General features: G+C 48.9%; 1 protein-coding gene across 1 annotated transcript in view; it reads right to left on the bottom strand.

Annotated features, from left to right (window-relative positions):
- The window catches only part of DHRS7C (dehydrogenase/reductase 7C), a 63,796-nt gene extending 52,603 nt beyond the window's left edge, over positions 1-11,193 (bottom strand). Inside the window, exon 1 of the mRNA XM_075351485.1 lies at positions 11,072-11,193. The gene's annotated coding sequence lies outside the window, so the exon portion shown is untranslated. The remainder of the gene's footprint in view (positions 1-11,071) is intronic.
- Between the last annotated feature and the right edge of the window lie 8,858 nt (positions 11,194-20,051).

Here is a 20,051-nt window from a genome sequence, read left to right as displayed (position 1 = left end):
GGCGCCCTGGACTAGCCAGGTCGTCACGGGTACTGCAACACACACCCCCACCCCGAGACAGGCACATCAGCCAGACACAGAGTCCTTGTTGCCTCCCTCCGGGGGCTGATGTCCACACCAGGTGGGGTGGAGCCAGGTGGTTGGCCCCACCCACTGAGGAGTTCACAGTCCTGGAGGCGGGAAAAGGAAGTCAGTTCAGTTAGGGAAGTGCAAGTGTGAGGAGTGTAGGAGTAAACTGACTGTGTCCGGGTGTGTGGCCCGGGCACTAAGAGCAAGGTTGGCACACGGTGGTGGCCGTCTGCAGGAGAGGCAGATCAACGCAGAACCGTAGGACCGGGGTCGGGCGGTGGCCCGCCAGTACCGAACCGGGGAGCGAAGTGAAGCCAGCACACACCGGCAGGGCCTGCGGACCCCGACCAGGCTTGGAGTCGCCGTTAAGAGGTCAAATCCGTTAGTGACCGGAACCCCAGGGGTTTCCTAACATCCAAGACCCGATAGAAGGCAACCGTCCGACCAGTAGAAGGAAATACAGCTACCGCCACAGCTAGAGTTCCAAGGGCCAGAGCCTGCGGGCAAAAGGGCTCCTCCGGCACATATACACGCTGGGGAGCGGGTTACCGTTGGGAAGCCATCAGGACCGAACATACACAAAGGTGCAGGGAAAGGCAGCCACCACCAACCGTCCGGGAGAAACCACAGCAGCCGGCTGCGGGACCCGTCCATCCAGCCGTTTGGTTTACTAGAGACTTTGCGTACATTTGTGGCTGAGTGAGTACAATCGTGCCATCCGGCACCGCGCTGCACAGTCCAGGCGACCCTGCACCTTGCCAACCCTGCCTCCCCGTCACCTCACCACCACCGGGACCACCAACCCCTACCCATGGTGGGGGAAAACGACATCCCAGCTGCTCCCTACCATCGCTCCCGGGATCCCCGTCACCAGCAGCGGTGGTGCCCAACCTCACCACAACCCGTGGGTGGCGTCACGGACTAAAATCCCCCAAACCAACCACCCCTTTCACTCACGGGCGAGGAGCGCCGCTTGAGTCCCCAGATCCGGCCCACCGCTCGAGCCACCGAGCAGCCATCGCAGCAGCGCTGGACCCGAGCGTTAGCGAGCGCAGTGGCGTCCTCCCCGCCCGCGACAACTTGGCGTCACGAACAGGATCTTACCGTTCTGCCGGCTGGTAGAAGTGCGCCTTGTGCCCCGCCGGCGGTGTTCGGCCGAAAAATTTCAAAATCCGCCATCTTGGGCGCGAGGCTTTTCCCGCTCGAGCATCTTCTCGAGCAGTGGGGGCGCAAAAGCTGAAGCCCCGCCCCTGAAGAGGTGCCGAGAAAAGACCAAGGGGGGAAGGATGGATGGCGTCCGGCCGCATGTAAACCGAGGCCATAAAAGCAGGGACGCCACGACTCTGCCGCCATTTGGTTCCTGGAAGATACCGCTGCCAGCATGCACCGTCCGTCCGGTAGCCCCGCAGTCCCTGAGCCTGCGCCCGACATCGCAGCGTGGGTAGAAATCCGGACCATCCGTCTGAGCAGCCGTCTGCAGGTGAAAGTGCAGCTCCTCCTGGAGGAGTGGGAGGCCGTCATGGCGGATGTGGTGGCGGCCATACGGAGACGCGAGGCAGAGGAAGACTTGGAGGAGCGGGTAAGCGACCCACGCCCCTGTGTCCCTACAGGATCGGTCGCTGCGGCTGAGGGGCCTGGTCTGCGCCCGCTCACCCTGCTGCCTCCCCCGCTACCCGTTTTGGCTGCTGCCGTCCCGCCACTAGGCCCGCTACCCCTGCAACCGGTAGCGGAACCTTGCCTGTCTGCCCGAGCGGACCAGCCTGCAGAAGAGGTCCGCAGACGACTCGCACCGCTTCCTTGGAAGCTCCCGAGGGCAGCGTCAGTCTGCGAAGACACACCGGTGGCATCGGAAGTGACCGCACCAGTACTGTCCCGGCTCCGGTGATCCGTCCCGTCCAGGAGGAGGCTCAGCAGGTGAGGACCCCTGTACCCATACCCCACGCCTCGGCTGAGGCTGCGCCGGGTCGTCGCTGTGAGGCAGCACCCCAGGCCATGACACCGCGGGACCTTCCACAGAGGATGCCAGTAGTGGGCAGTGTGAAGGAGGCCCTGCGGGGCCCGACCCGCGCGCAGGGGCAGGCAGACGCCCCTTACTGGGACAGGGAGCCGAGCCAGCTGGGCCGGGAAATCGCGGAGAGGGAGAAGCGGAAGGCCGAGATGATAGCCCGCACGATCCGGGAGAAGGAAAATCTCCGCAGAGCCACCTTCCGGGTACGGGGCCCGGTATACGAGGGTCAGGTGCGAAGATTTGACCCCCGCCGGGGGTATGGATTTATTTTCGAGCCAGGCCTGGAGGCTGAGGTGTTTGTGGCCCGCCGGGATGTCAATGCCCATCTACCAGAGGGCCACCCGGGCCGTAACTTGCTCCCAGGCGATCTGGTGACATACACGCGGCACTGTGGAGAGAGGGGCTGGTTTGCCCTGGATGCCAAGCTGAGAGGAGGCCAGGAGGCCCAAGAACCGGCCCAGCCCCCTCCTCCGTCCTGTGGTGTGGACTTGAAATAAGGCAGCGGTCCCTCCGTTGCACCGTTGTCCCCATTGGGACCACCAGTACCGTTACCCTGTTAAGTAAATGAATGAATCAAACCGAGTAAATAACCTGATTGACACCATGATTGACCCGGCCGTTGCTGGCAAGTTGTCCCCGCAGGGACCCTTTGTTACCGTTGGCATGAGGAACTCTTCATGGACATGCCTGAGAACTTGCAGGGCACCCACGAACTGGTGGGATTGTAAATAAGTTGGGGGCATGTTTTCCGTTGCCGCCTCCGGAGAGGCAGATTTGGAGGATGGGCCTGGAGGGAAGTGATGGCCCAGGCCCGCCACTACCGCAACCGGTGGCGATCCTCCAGGGGTCAGGGGTCCCCCATGGACGTGGGGTTCCCTAAAGTGACAGCCGGGTGCGAGGCACCGTACCCGTTCCCGCTCGGGCAGCCTGGATCTGGACTGGGGTCAAGGGGTGCTGCCCACTTCTTAGGGGCAGCATCAGGGCTAGGTTGCTTGGGTGGGAGAGCGGAAGCCATCCGTCCGTTATTATTAAAAATGTATATATATGTGTTTTGCAACGTTTAAGTGACATGCCTCCCGTAAGGGAAGATTTGAAATCCATACTGTGTTGTTTTTATATTTTTACAGTTGAAAAGAAAAATAAAACCGGTGATGGACAGGCAGCCCGCGGACGGTCTGCATTTAACCAAGGGGGAATGTGGCGCCCTGGACTAGCCAGGTCATCACGGGTACTGCAACACACACCCCCACCCCGAGACAGGCACATCAGCCAGACACAGAGTCCTTGTTGCCTCCCTCTGGGGGCTGATGTCCACACCAGGTGGGGTGAAGCCAGGCGGTTGGCCCCACCCACTGAGGAGTTCACAGTCCTGGAGGCGGGAAAAGGAAGTCAGTTTAGTTAGGGAAGTGCAAGTGTGAGGAGTGTAGGAGTAAACTGACCGTGTCCGGGTGTGTGGCCCGGGCACTAAGAGCAAGGTTGGCAGACGGTGGTGGCCATCTGCAGGAGAGGCAGATCAACGCGGAACCGTAGGACCAGGGTCGGGCGGTGGCTGACCCCTACCAGGCTTGGAGTCGCTGTTAAGAGGTCAAATCCGTTAGTAATCGGAACCCCAGGGGTTTCCTAACATCCAAGACCCGATAGAAGGCAACCGTCCGACCAGTAGAATGAAATACAGCTACCGCCACAACTAGAGTTCCAAGGGCCAGAACCTGCGGGCAAAATGGCTCCTCCGGCACATACAGTGCCTACAAGTAATATTCAACCCCCTGCAGATTTAGCAGGTTTGATAAGATGCAAATAAGTTAGAGCCTGCAAACTTCAAACAAGAGCAGGATTTATTAACAGATGCATAAATCTTACAAACCAACAAGTTATGTTGCTCAGTTAAATTTTAATAAATTTTCAACATAAAAGTGTGGGTCAATTATTATTCAATCCCTAGGTTTAGTATTTTGTGCAATAACCCTTGTTTGCAATTACAGCTAATAATCGTCTTTTATAAGACCTGATCAGGCCGGCACAGGTCTCTGGAGTTATCTTGGCCCACTCCTCCATGCAGATCTTCTCCAAGTTATCTAGGTTCTTTGGGTGTCTCATGTGGACTTTAATCTTGAGCTCCTTCCACAAGTTTTCAATTGGGTTAAGGTCAGGAGACTGACTAGGCCACTGCAATACCTTGATTTTTTCCCTCTTGAACCAGGCCTTGGTTTTCTTGGCTGTGTGCTTTGGGTCGTTGTCTTGTTGGAAGATGAAATGATGACCCATCTTAAGATCCTTGATGGAGGAGCGGAGGTTCTTGGCCAAAATCTCCAGGTAGGCCGTGCTATCCATCTTCCCATGGATTCGGACCAGATGGCCTGGCCCCTTGGCTGAGAAACAGCCCCACAGCATGATGCTGCCACCACCATGCTTGACTGTAGGGATGGTATTCTTGGGGTCGTATGCAGTGCCATCCAGTCTCCAAACGTCACGTGTGTGGTTGGCACCAAAGATCTCGATCTTGGTCTCATCAGACCAGAGAACCTTGAACCAGTCTGTCTCAGAGTCCTCCAAGTGATCATGAGCAAACTGTAGACGAGCCTTGACATGACGCTTTGAAAGTAAAGGTACCTTACGGGCTCGTCTGGAACGGAGACCATTGCGGTGGAGTACGTTACTTATGGTATTGACTGAAACCAATGTCCCCACTGCCATGAGATCTTCCCGGAGCTCCTTCCTTGTTGTCCTTGGGTTAGCCTTGACTCTTCGGACAAGCCTGGCCTCGGCACAGGTGGAAACTTTCAAAGGCTGTCCAGGCCGTGGAAGGCTAACAGTAGTTCCATAAGCCTTCCACTTCCGGATGATGCTCCCAACAGTGGAGACAGGTAGGCCCAACTCCTTGGAAAGGGTTTTGTACCCCTTGCCAGCCTTGTGACCCTCCACGATCTTGTCTCTGATGGCCTTGGAATGCTCCTTTGTCTTTCCCATGTTGACCAAGTATGAGTGCTGTTCACAAGTTTGGGGAGGGTCTTAATTAGTCAGAAAAGGCTGGAAAAAGAGATAATTAATCCAAACATGTGAAGCTCATTGTTCTTTGTGCCTGAAATACTTCTTAATACTTTAGGGGAACCAAACAGAATTCTGGTGGTTTGAGGGGTTGAATAATAAATGACCCTCTGAATAAACTTTTCACAATTTTAAAAAAAAAAGAAATAACATTCTTTTTTACGGCATTTCACACTTCCAGGCTGATCTACAGTCCAAATGTCCCAATGCCAAGTTATTCCGAATGTGTAAACCTGCTAAATCTGCAGGGGGTTGAATACTACTTGTAGGCACTGTATACACTCTGGGGCCACCACCAACCGTCCGGGAGAAACCACAGCAGCCGGCTGCGGGACCCGTCCATCCAGCCGTTTGGTTTACCAGAGACTTTGCGTACATTTGTGGCTGAGTGAGTACAATCGTGCCATCCGGCACCACGCTGCGCAGTCCAGGCGACCCTGCACCTTGCCAGCCCTGCCTCCCCGTCACCTCACCGGGCCCCGGGACCACCAACCCCTACCCACGGAGGGGAAAAAACAACATCACAGCTGCTCCCTACCATCGCTCCCGGGATCCCCGTCACCAGCAGCGGTGGTGCCCAACCTCACCACAACCCGTGGGTGGCGTCACGGACTAAAATCCCCCAAACCAACCACCCCTTTCACTCACGGGCGAGGAGCGCCGCTCGAGTCCCCGGATCTGGCCCACCACTCGAGCCACTGAGCAGCCATCGCAGCAGCGCCGGACCCGAGCGTTAGCGAGTGCAGCGCAGAGGCGTCCTCCCCGCCCGCGACATATACATCACAGGAGACGCTGGGGCTGGAGCATATACATCACAGAAAACACTAGGGCTGGAGCATATACATCACAGGAGACACTGGGGATGGGGCATATACATCACAGAAAACACTGGGGCTGGAGCATATACATCACAGGAGACACTGGGGATGGGGCATATACATCACAGGAGACACTGGGGCTGGAGCATATACATCACAGGAGACACTGGGGCTGGAGCATATACATCACAGGAGACACTGGGGCTGGAGCATATACATCACAGGAGACACTGGGGCTGGAGTATATACATCACAGGAGACACTGGGGCTGGAGTATATACATCACAGGAGACACTGGGGCTGGAGTATATACATCACAGGAGACACTGGGGCTGGAGCATATACATCACAGGAGACACTGGAGCTGGAGCATATACATCACAGGAGACACTGGGGCTGGAGCATATACATCACAGGAGACACTGGGGCTGGAGCATATACATCACAGGCGACACTGGGGCTGGAGCATATACATCACAGGAGACACTGGGGCTGGAGTATATACATCACAGGAGACACTGGGGCTGGAGCATATACATCACAGGAGACACTGGAGCTGGAGCATATACATCACAGAAAACACTAGGGCTGGAGCATATACATCACAGGAGACACTGGGGATGGGGCATATACATCACAGGAGACACTGGGGCTGGAGCATATACATCACAGGAGACACTGGGGCTGGAGCATATACATCACAGGAGACACTGGGGCTGGAGTATATACATCACAGGAGACACTGGGGATGAAGCATATACATTACATAGGTGACACTGGAGCTGGAGCATATACATCACAGGAGACACTGGGGATGGGGCATATACATCACAGGAGACACTGGGGATGGGGCATATACATCACAGGAGACACTGGGGATGAAGCATATACATTACATAGGTGACACTGGAGCTGGAGCATATACAGATGAAACCAGAAGTTTCCATACATTAGCTAAAAAGACACATCTGCGGGTTTTTCTCACTATCTCACATGAAATCAGAATAAACCTTTCCCGTTTTAGATCAATTAGGAGCTAAAATTATTTCTGTTTGCCAAATGCTAGAATAATAAGAGAGAATGTTGTCAGAAATTTTTATTACTTTCTGCACAGTGAAAGGTTTCCATACACTAAAGGGGGCTTTACATGCTACGATATCGTTAATGTTTGGTCGCCGGGGTCAAGTTGTTAGTGACGCAGATCCGGCGTCATTAACGATATCGCAGCGTGTAATACTTACCAGCGACCTTAGGCGACCTCAAAAATGGTGAAAATCGTTCACCATGGAGGTCGTCCCAAAGTCAAAAATCGGTAAGGGTTGTTTAGCGTTGTGGTTCATCGCTCATGCGGCAGCGCACATCGCTATGTGTGACACCGCATGAGCGAGGAACGTCTCCTTACCTGCTGCCGGCCCCAATGAAGAAGGAAGGAGGTGGGCGGGATGTTACGTCCTGCTCATCTCCGCCCCTCTGCTTTGATTGGCCGGCCGCTTAGTGACGTTGCGGTGACGTCACTGTGATGCCGAACGTCCCTCCCCCTTGAAGGAGGGATTGTTCGGCAGTCACAGCGACGCCGCCGACCAGGTAAGTATGTGTGACGCTGCGTAGCGATAATGTTCGCTACGGCAGCGATCACAAACAATCGCATGCGCGACGGGGGCAGGTACTTACACGGTCGCTATCGCTAGAAATTGCTAGCGATATCGCTACCGTGTAAAGCCCCCTTAAGAGTACTGTGCCTTTAAACAATATGGGACAGCCCATGTGATGATGTCATTTGGAAGCTTCTGATAGGTTTATTGACAACATCTGAGTTAATTAGAGACACATCTAAGGATGTATTTTAATGCAAATCTGAAACACACGGCTTCTTTGTGAAGCATCATGGGAAAGTCAAAAGAAATCAACCAAAATCTCAGGAAGAGAATTGTGGACTTGCACAAGTCTGGTTCATCCTTGGGTACAATTTCCAGATACCTGAAGGAGCCTCGTTCATCTGCACAAACAATTATACACAAGTACACACAAGATGGGAATGTCCAGCCATCCTACCGCTCAGGAAGGAGACGAGTTCTGTGTACCAGAGATGAACATGCTTTGGTCAGACATGTACATATCAACCCAAGAACAAAAGCAAAAGACCTTGTGAAGATGCTGGAGGAAGCTGGTAAGATTGTGTCATTATCCACAGTGAGACCAGTACTGTATCAACATGGGCTGAAAGGCCACTCTGCCAGGAAGAAGCCAAAAGAAACCAGATTAATGTGTGCACACAGGAACAAAGACCTGAATTTTTGGAGACGTCCTGGGGTCTGACGAAACTAAAATTGAACTGTTTGGCCATAATGATCATTGTTACTTTTGGAGGAAAAAGGGAGAAGTTTTGAAGCCTAAGATCACCATCCCAACTGTGACACACGGGGGCGGCAGCATCATGTTGTGGGGTTTTTTTGCTGTTGGAGGGACTGGTGACTTCACAAAATAGATGGCATCATGAGGAAAGAAGATTATTTGGCGATAGTGAAGCAACATCTCAAGATATAAGCCAGTAACGTAAAGCTTGGGTAGAAATGGGTCTTCCAGATGGACAAGGAAATGAAGCATACTGGCAAACTGCCTACAAAGTGGCATAAGGATAACTAAGTCAATGTTTTGGAGTGGCCATCACAAAGCCCTGATCTCAATCCTATTGAAAATTAAGGGCAAAGCTGAAAAGGCCGGAGCAAGTGGCAACCTCCAAACATGGCTCAGTTACACCAGTTCTGTCAGGAGGAATCGGCCCAAATTCCACGAACCATTGTGAGAAGCTTCTGGAAGGATTTAAAACATTTCACCCAAGTCATACAGTATAAGGGCAATGGTGCCAAATACTAAGGAAATGGAGGGAACTGCACTGTGCAGAAAGTAATAACATTTCCTTAAAACATTTTCTCTCTTTCATTATTCTGGCATTTGGCAAATAAAAGTAATTTTGGTTCCTAATTGACCTAAAACGGGAAAGATTTATTCTGATTTTATGTCAGATAGTGAGAAAAACCTGCAGATGTGTCTTTATAGAGAGCGGAGGCAAAAACCTGCAGATGTGTCTTTATAGAGAGGCGGAGGTAAAAACCTGCAGATGTGTCTGTATAGAGAGCGGAGGGAAAAACCTGCAGATGTGTCTGTATAGAGAGCGGAGGGAAAAACCTGCAGATGTGTCTGTATAAAGATCGGAGGTAAAAACCTGCAGATGTGTCTGAATAGAGAGCATAGGGAAAAACCTGTAAATGTGTCTGCATAGAGAGCGGAGGGAAACTTCTGGTTTCAACTGCACATCACAGGAGACACTGGGGCTGGAGCATAAACACAACATAGGATACACTGGGGCTGGAGCATATATATCACATAGGAGACACTGGGGATGGAGCATATAGATCACATAGGAAACACTGTGGCTGGAGCATATACATCACATAGAAGACATTTGGGCTGGAGAATATACATCACAGGAGACACTGGGGCTGGACCATATACATCACATACGAGACAGTGGGGCTGGAGTATATACATCACATAGGAGACACTGGGGCTGGAGCATATACATCACATAGGAGACACTAGGGCTGGAGAATATACATCACCCAGGAGACAATTAGGATGGAGCATATACATCACATAGAAGACCCTGGGGTTGGAGCATATACAACACACAAGAGACACTGGAGTTGGAGCATATACATCACATAGGAGACACTGGGGCTGGAGCATATACACCACATAGGAGACAGTGGGGCTGGAGTATATACATCACATAGGAGACACTGGGGCTGGAGCATATACATCACATAGGAGACACTAAGGCTGGAGAATATACATCACCTAGCAGACAATTAGGATGGAGCATATACATCACAGGAGACACTGGTGCTGGAGCATATACATCACACAAGAGACACTGGGGCTGGAGCATATACATCACACAAGAGACACTAGGGCTGGAGCATATACATCACATAGGAGACACTGGGGCTGGAGCATATACATCACATAAGAGACACTGGGTCTGGAGCATATACATCATATAGGAGACACTGGGGCTGGAGCATATACATCATATAGGAGACACTGGGGCTGGAAACATATACATCATATAGGAGACACTGGGTCTGGAGCATATACATCATATAGGAGACACTGGGGCTGGAGCATATACATCATATAGGAGACACTGGGGCTGGAGCATATAAATCACAGGAAACACTGGGGCTGCAACATTTTCTACATCTAACACTTTTGCACAGTACAGTACATGACATTATTTATGTGGGCACTGTGCAACATGATATGAGCTCTAATCAGCAAATACTTACATTAGTACAGTTTTTGAGGGCACCGTAGGGTAAAACTATGTGGGCACTATCAAACAGGTGCTATGCTATAGTATTCATGTGAATGAGAAAGCTGTGAAAAGATAAGGCGCAAATAGGGTCTTACCCGGTAAAACACGTAGGGGTAAATGTCGGCAGGAACACTTACCTGGTGCGGTTGTGCCAGTCACGACCCCTTTTGAGCATGTAAGTAACGAGGAGATGGCGTGGGAGGCAGCGGTCCCGCGGTGAAGAGACCATTCAAAAGGCAATAGAAAGCAGGTTTAAATACCGCGCCAAACCACAGGAGTCCAGATGTTGTTAGTAAATCTCTTTTTCTTTATTTACACAGGTCTACGCGTTTCAGGGACATGTCCGTCCCCTTCCTCAGGACAATGTACAGAGAATACTACTCTAGTATTCTCTGTACATTGTCCTGAGGAAGGGGACGGACATGTCCCTGAAACGCGTAGACCTGTGTAAATAAAGAAAAAGAGATTTACTAACATCTGGACTCCTGTGGTTTGGCGCGGTATTTAAACCTGCTTTCTATTGCCTTTTGAATAGTATTCATGCGAGCACTGTATGATACTATTATTTCGCTCTGTTTGGCGACATTATTTTAATATTATAGAAAATATAACTTTCTATTTGCATCATTCATTAAGCGTTGGGGTTTGTCATTGCGCCCTCCAGGACATGATGTGACCCCCCCTCTATGATCTGTATATAACACCCACTGACGAGAACATAAAGTGCACAATATACGCCGCACAAGACATTACCTGGATGTTCCTTATAGTAATGCCCTCAGATAAGCGACGATTTTCTGCGGTGAAGTCCTTGAGAGTCCCCTGGCCGGGTGTCCCTGGCCCTGCGACCAGCGTATGATATAAATAGGAGTCAGCTGTGAAGAAGTTAGACAAGATAATTTAAGCCCCTCGGTGTAATCCAGAGAGGGGGCTGGCATGGCGGCGTCGAGTTTCACATGACTTTTCGCAGGGCCTGGGTCTCTATGTACAGGATTAGGGGAAACATTGGCTACTGCACATTTGATACAGATATGTGAATAATAATAATAATGTATAAATGCGCACTGTACATACAGATAAAACTACTGATATACACAATAGTATTATACCAATATGTAGAGACATATGGTTCTTATACATACAGGTAGATGACATCAGAATTCAGAACACTAAGAAGGAGAAGTGGTGAATGATGGAAATCACAGGATGGAGATGTTACTGAACCAGTGGTGCAGCCATTTCTCAAAATTGTCCCAGGAGCCATTTCTCCACATGAAAAAGGTGCTCCCCTGGCTGCAGCGCATCAGAACTTGTTTCCCATGGTTGTAGTATCTCTGGACTTATCTCCCATGGCTGAAGTGTCTCTGACTTGTCTCCCATGGCTGCAGCATCTTTGCACTTGTCTCCCTTGGGTGCAGTGTCTATAGACTTATCTCCCATGCCTGCAGCATCTCTGGACTTATCTCCTTTGGCTGCAGCATCTCCGGACTTGTCTCCTTTGGCTGCAGCAGCTCCAGACTTGTCTCCTTTGGCTGCAGCATCTCTGGACTTGTCTCCCATGGCTGCAGCATCTCTGGACTTGTCTCCCATGGCTGCAACATCTCCGGACTTGTCCCCCATGGCTGAAGCATCTCCAGAATTGTCTCTTTTGACTGCAGCATCTCCAGAATTGTCTCTTTTGACTGCAGCATCTCTGGACTTGTCTCCCTTGTCTGAAGCAACTTTGAACTTGTCTCCTAACGCTCATATTAGGGACATTATTGGTCAGTGATTAGATAAAAAGTTTCTCTGCACTCTGAGAACTTGATGCAAACTGTGAGTTTATTGAGTGTGGACATTCATATGGACATAGGTGCAGGAATAATTGCGACATATTATTTTTATTCCTGCACCTGTCTATGTCCATATGAATGTCCACACTCAATAAACTCACAGTTTGCATCAAGTTCTCTTAGAGTAATTCACAAAACCCAACAACTATGGCCAGATAAATATTGATAATGAATTAAAATAGAACAGACACATGAAGAAGAAATATGTCCACCGAGAGGCAGCACAGACCAACAGGAGGACGGAGCATATACATCTCAATGTGGTATTTCCATCTCCAAGATCCTGTCCTAATATGTAGTAGATGTAATAATAAATCTAATAATATTAGCAAATACCTTCAATTATATAGTATAGCTCTCCTGATTCACTATGTCGGTTACATCATATGCAGGGCATTGCAGGACCTTAGGTATCCATGGTTATGACTAGAGTTATGAGTAGTGATGGGCGATCCCCCCGATGGTTGGGATCAGGAGCCTCGCCCGATCGTTTTGTAAAGATTGGAATCGAGATAACACAATCTTGCGTCCGATCACCGATCTCGGGCTTTACAGTTATGTGATGGGGTGGGGGGGGCTGTAAAATAAAGAATATAGTTAATAATAAACATTGTCATTATACTTACAGGTCCCGTGACGCGTCCTGCAGACCCTGTCTCCTGGCCGCTTCTCCTTCAGAGTCCTCCCGGTAACCAGCACTGACTAAAGAACCTTCCGTGACGTCATGGCCATGTGACCAGTGAGGTGTGAATGTTGTATTACCTCCTTGATTACAGACTGGTCACATGACTTTGACGTCATCAAAGGTCCTGTCCTGTTAAATGGTCTTTGATTGTCATTGCGCGAGTGTCGCATCGCATAACGGCGCCCAATCTCCCAACAGGAGCTCCATGCAGCTGACTGTTCCTGTCCTGAGAGCATCAGATTTTGCAGGGTGATGCAATGCGAGACGTAAGTGCAATCATGCCCTCACTGTCAGCCTGCTTCTTGCTCTGTACAGAGCGATGTAGCAGAGCTGACTTGGCTCTCTGCTTCTCACTATGTATAGACTGTCTGTATAGAGCGATGTAGCACAGCTGACTTGGCTCTCTGCTTCTCACTATGTATAGACTGTCTGTATAGAGCGATGTAGCAGAGCTGACTTGGCTCTCTGCTTCTCACTATGTATAGACTGTCTGTATAGAGCGATGTAGCAGAGCTGACTTGGCTCTCTGCTTCTCACTATGTATAGACTGTCTGTATAGAGCGATGTAGCACAGCTGACTTGGCTCTCTGCTTCTCACTATGTATAGACTGTCTGTATAGAGCGATGTAGCACAGCTGACTTGGCTCTCTGCTTCTCACTATGTATAGACTGTCTGTATAGAGCGATGTAGCAGAGCTGACTTGGCTCTCTGCTTCTCACTATGTATAGACTGTCTGTATAGAGCGATGTAGCAGAGCTGACTTGGCTCTCTGCTTCTCACTATGTATAGACTGTGTCTGTACAGAGCGATGTAGCAAAGCTGACTTGGCTCTCTGCTTCTCACTATGTATAGTCTGTGTCTGTACAGAGCGATGTAGCAGAGCTGACTTGGCTCTCTGCTTCTCACTATGTATAGTCTGTGTCTGTACAGAGCGACGTAGCAGAGCTGACTTGGCTCTCTGCTTCTCACTATGTATAGACTATGTCTGTACAGAGTGATGAAGCAGAGCTGACATTGCTGTCCCTGTGGATTACATCAGACTAAGGTTTTTTTTTATAATAAAGATGGAGTCTCTAAATGTTTTTTTTGTTTTATTTGTAATAAAAAATGTATTTCTATGTGTTGTGGGTTTTTTTTTTACTGTTTACTAGAAATTCATGGTGCCCATGTCTAATATGGCGTGACACCATGAATTTTGGGCTTAGTGCCATCTGAGAATACAAAGCTGATATTAATCCCTTTATTACCCAGCGTGCCACCGCCACCAGGGCCACTGGACAAGCCTGGAAATGGCGCTAAGAAACAATGCGCCATTTCCAGGGGTGTCTGCAGGCTGCAGAGAATCCCAGCCCCCAGCTGCCTAGCTTTACCTGACTGGCAATCAAAATACGGTGTGAGCCCACGCATTTTTTTTATTATTTCTTTTTAAATAATTAAAAAAAAATTAATGGGCTTCCCTGTATTTTGATTGCCAGTCAAGGTAGCAGCAGGTAGATGGGGGTGACAGCCCATAGCCCTCCACTTTATCTGCGCTAGGAATTAAAAACACTGTGGAGCGCTACGTCATTTTTTTAAATTATTTATTTTTATACAACTATATATTGTGTACATTATATACAGTTAGGTCCAGAAATATTTGGACAGTGACACAAGTTTTGTTATTTTAGCTGTTTACAAAAACATGTTCAGAAATACAATTATATATATAATATGGGCTGAAAGTGCACACTCCCAGCTGCAATATGAGAGTTTTCACATCCAAATCGGAGAAAGGGTTTAGGAATCATAGCTCTGTAATGCATAGCCTCCTCTTTTTCAAGGGACCAAAAGTAATTGGACAAGGGACTCTAAGGGCTGCAATTAACTCTGAAGGCGTCTCCCTCGTTAACCTGTAATCAATGAAGTAGTTAAAAGGTCTGGGGTTGATTACAGGTGTGTGGTTTTGCATTTGGAAGCTGTTGCTGTGACCAGACAACATGCGGTCTAAGGAACTCTCAATTGAGGTGAAGCAGAACATCCTGAGGCTGAAAAAAAAAGAAAAAATCCATCAGAGAGATAGCAGACATGCTTGGAGTAGCAAAATCAACAGTCGGGTACATTCTGAGAAAAAAGGAATTGACTGGTGAGCTTGGGAACTCAAAAAGGCCTGGGCGTCCACGGATGACAACAGTGGTGGATGATCGCCGCATACTTTCTTTGGTGAAGAAGAACCCGTTCACAACATCAACTGAAGTCCAGAACACTCTCAGTGAAGTAGGTGTATCTGTCTCTAAGTCACCAGTAAAGAGAAGACTCCATGAAAGTAAATACAAAGGGTTCACATCTCGATGCAAACCATTCATCAATTCCAAAAATAGACAGGCCAGAGTTAAATTTGCTGAAAAACACCTCATGAAGCCAGCTCAGTTCTGGAAAAGTATTCTATGGACAGATGAGACAAAGATCAACCTGTACCAGAATGATGGGAAGAAAAAAGTGTGGAGAAGAAAGGGAACGGCACATGATCCAAGGCACACCACATCCTCTGTAAAACATGGTGGAGGCAACGTGATGGCATGGGCATGCATGGCTTTCAATGGCACTGGGTCACTTGTGTTTATTGATGACATAACAGCAGACAAGAGTAGCCAGATGAATTCTGAAGTGTACAGGGATATACTTTCAGCCCAGATTCAGCCAAATGCCGCAATGTTGATCGGACGGCGCTTCATAGTACAGATGGACAATGACCCCAAGCATACAGCCAAAGCTACCCAGGAGTTCATGAGTGCAAAAAAGTGGAACATTCTGCAATGGCCAAGTCAATCACCAGATCTTAACCCAATTGAGCATGCATTTCACTTGCTCAAATCCAGACTTAAGACGGAAAGACCCACAAACAAGCAAGACCTGAAGGCTGCGGCTGTAAAGGCCTGGCAAAGCATTAAGAAGGAGGAAACCCAGCGTTTGGTGATGTCCATGGGTTCCAGACTTAAGGCAGTGATTGCCTCCAAAGGATTCGCAACAAAATATTGAAAATAAAAATATTTTGTTTGGGTTTGGTTTATTTGTCCAATTACTTTTGACCTCCTAAAATGTGGAGTGTTTGTAAAGAAATGTGACAATTCCTACAATTTCTATCAGATATTTTTGTTCAAACCTTCAAATTAAACGTTACAATCTGCACTTGAATTCTGTTGTAGAGGTTTCATTTCAAATCCAATGTGGTGGCATGCAGAGCCCAACTCGCCAAAATTGTGTCACTGGCCAAAGATTTCTGGACCTAACTGTATATATATATATAGATATACAGGTCTGGTGAAAATTAAGAGACCACTGCAAAATTTTCAGTTTTTCTGATTTTTCTCTTTATAGGTATATTTTTGAGTAAAATGTAAATTGCTCTTTTATTGTATAAACTAGTATTTTCAGAAAATAAATACAACATTTTTTGCTTGAAAATTCGGAGACGTGTTGTCAGTAGTTATCCGTTTGTGCAAGTAACTATTACTGTGCAGAATTATTAGGCAACTTAATAAGAACCAAATCTATTCCCATCTCACTTGTTTATTGTCACCAGGTAAACCAATATAACTGCACAAAATTTAGAAATAAACATTTCTGACATGCAAAAACAAAACCCTAAAAATGAGTGCCCAATATAGCCACCTTTCTTTCTGATGACACTCAGCAGCCGACCATCCATAGATTCTGTCATTGCTTGATCTGTTTACGATCCACATTGCGTGCAGCAGCCTCCACAGCCTCCAGACACTGCTCCCAGAGGTTTTCCCTCCCTGTAGATCTCACATTTTATGAGGGACCACAGGTTCTCTATGGGGTTCAGATCAGGTGAGCAAGGGGGCCATGTCATTATTTTTTCCTCTTTTAGACCTTTACTGGCTAGCCATGCTGTGGAGTAGTTGGATGCATGTGATGGAGCATTGTCCTGCATGAAAATCATGTTTTTCTTGATACCGACTTCTTCCTGTTCCACTGCTTGAAGAAGTTGTCTTCCAGAAACTGGCAGTAGGTCTGGGAGTTGAGCTTCACTCCATCCTCAACCTGAAAAGCTCCCACAAGTTGATCTTTGATGATGCCAGCCCATACCAGTCCCCACCTCCACCTTGCTGGCGTCTGAGTCGGAGTGGAGCTCTCTGCCCTTTACTGATCCAGCCTCTGGCCCATCCATCTGCCCATCAAGAGTCACTCTCATTTCATCAGTCCATAAAACCTGAGAAAAATCAGATAGAAGATAAAACGTCAAGACTGGGCCAAGAACTACTATAGTAGTGGTGGGGATGGTAAATCAATAATAAAGTGGTGGGGATGGTAGTGGTTTGACTTTGGTGGTGGCTTATAGCCTAGTTCGGGGTCTGAGTACCCTGCCTAGTGCTCCGGTATCCAGTTGGCTCCCCGGTTCGGTTCCGGCGGGCCACTACCCTGCCCCGGTCCCTTACGGTTCCACCGGTCGTATTCCCTGTCTCCTGCAGGCGGCCACTACCGTCTGCTTGCCTGACTGATCGGGGGTCCTAGGCTCCAACCCAGGCCCCACGCAGAACTGTACTCCTCTCACTCCTCTCTCCTAACTCAATCTCCTTCTGTGTCTCCTGCCTCAGGCCAGCGGACTCCTCGGGGGCGTGTCTATCTGCCTGACTCCGCCCACCTGGTGTGCCTTTGGTTGACTGATGGTTCCTTACTGGGGTGGGGGTGTATGTGGTGTGTGTAGTGACCTGTGACCCCTGGATGTCCAGGGCGTCACACTGGGCACCAGGTTACTGTTCACTCCTAGTCAGTGCGTCTCCTCACGTCCACACCACCACAACTACTGTGTCTCCTCCACTGTCTGACTGTCCACAATCCGCCCCTCACACCTGTTCAACTAGTGGACTGGATTGGCTCCACCTCTAGGCGGCCATCCATGGTCCGACCCTAGCCTTGTGGGTCATTCCATGTCAAGTGATCCAAATATGAATATTTTTTTTACCTGACGTCTTTAGATTTTTATTTTTTTTTATGAAGTATAACTTTAGTTAATATTAATTACAAATGAAAAGTTTTGAATTTTTTTCTTCATTAGTTAGCGCCGCAAATTTTGGCCTGGTATGGCTTTACATTTCTTATCATATCTTGGGCTAGAGGTAAGACAAAGAGGTGGGAGAGGCATCATTTTTCTCAGAACGGTATCGGCTTTCAATTGATATGTCAGAAGACTATGTTTCTGTCCCTCCCCTGTAGCGGTCGAACCGCTTGGATCCGGGGGTGATTACTCGTGGCTCAAGGGTCTCCGGACCAGGGGGCTAGGGGCCACACTCAAATGAAGAAGGGTCTATTTACAGGAGAGATATAGTTTGTGACGCCACCCGTGGTGTACGGTACCCGGGAGTACCGCCGCTGCCGTTGGGAGTACCCCCAGGGTGATGGAGTGGGGCAGCCAGGTGACGTTACCCTCCACTGGTAGGGAAGGCCCCAGGACTCTGGGTAGTGGGGTGCAGGGGGAGCGCAGGCTTGCTGGTAGCATGGCTGATCACGTACTCACTCAGGGAGAAAGCTGGCACAGACAACGTAGTAAACCAAGTCTCTGGGTGCCGCTGCCCTCTTGGGGAGCTCGTTCAGGTTCCGTCCCCTGCAGTGCTGCCTGATGGTCCAGGTCCCTCCTCCAGGCACAGTTATTTTGTAGTGTTCAAATGACCCTTAAGCTTAGAGCTGTCCGAGCCCAGCTTCCTGCTATGAGTAGCAAGAGGAGCCTGCTCTCAGGGGCTCACGCTTGGGAATTTCAGTGGGCTGCTTTGCTTGGAAAGCTCTATCCCCCTCGTTGCGCTATTGCCCCCGATCTCTGAGCTTCGTGGGGACAGTCCATAAAGGTCCTGCCCTGCGCAGGTTGATTGCCGGGTTGCTTGAAGCTTCTCCCCGACCTAGGGTCCGTGTACCCCGACGTGCTTTCGGTCCCAGCCCGGCTATTGAACTGCGGCTGCTGGCTATCCTCCAAGACTAGCCTAGGGTAATTATCAAAAACAGTTCAGTTGAATTGAGTTTTGAAAACCATTTAGAGAAACCTCAATTATCAATATAAAATGAAAATCTTTATTATCACAATTTTAAAAACACACCCAGTGACTGTGAAACACACAGGGGCATACAAGGGAGATGAAAGGAGTTTCCTAGATGGGATCCCTATATTATCTATAAGAGATCCTGCTCCTTACTTGTCCACGGGGTAATATACAAATATATATAGCGCCGTATTTTGAGCGCCCTCGTTCGGCGTCAACTAACCCTTGATGCACCCTAAATAAATATCAAAACACTATAGGGGCAGGGAAGGGGGAGAGACACTCTCTATGGGGTCCCTGTCTCACCCTGTGGAAACTCACTCCTACCTACCAACGGAGGGTATGACGCCATAAATGTTTTGGGCGCCCCCGTTCCACGTCGGCTTACCCTTAATGCACCCTAATTTATAAGTGAGTTAATACTAAAATGGCACAACACTCATACGTGATTCAAGAGGATGGAATAATAGACCCACAGCCTGCAGTATAATAACATAGATACCAGTTTCTTACAAAAGGCTATAGTCAATAATAAGTAGTATACCACCACTAGAATCAATGAGTTTGTGACCACCATGCATGGATACACACCAAAGAAAAACTTCAAACTCTGTAGGCCTACCGAGATGCACAGGATGATCATAAAGCTAAAGGATAAGCTCATCAATCGTGCAACCTCGTATCAAGGCAATCCTACAAGCCAGAAAGTAAACAGCAAACCAAATGCAATCATATTGCATACTAGAGAGGGAAATATTTAGATGCAATTACTTCCCTTTGGATGAATATTTCCATATCGCCTCGACGCGTTTCCCCTTTTTTCGGATGCAAGGATCATCAGGAGGCAAAAAAAATCCCAGCTGTCAGATGTGGTGATCCATGGCTGTGTGCCCCGATCACAGGATGTGCAGGGTTTAAAAACCGGCGCCATTAGATCACATGGAAACGCCAGCCAATCAAAATCCATCCCTGGCTACCTTGTCTCTAATGATCTTACTGCGCATGTCATAAATAATAGCCAATTAAGGACTTAGGTGCGCACAGGCGCAGAATAGTGCCGTGCACTTCAGTGAGAGGGGAGGAGAGAGGAAGGGGAGGGGGGCCCGGCAACCAAAATGGGTACCGCCCTTATTTCTTTCAAGCAGCCGATTACGAACTGGCCCCCACACCCTTATTCCCCAAG

Source organism: Anomaloglossus baeobatrachus, chromosome 5 (genome assembly GCF_048569485.1).
Source record: "Anomaloglossus baeobatrachus isolate aAnoBae1 chromosome 5, aAnoBae1.hap1, whole genome shotgun sequence".
NCBI classification, from domain to species: domain Eukaryota; kingdom Metazoa; phylum Chordata; class Amphibia; order Anura; family Aromobatidae; genus Anomaloglossus; species Anomaloglossus baeobatrachus.
Note: the sequence above shows the minus strand (reverse complement) of the source record. Positions and strands in the feature narration are given on the sequence as shown.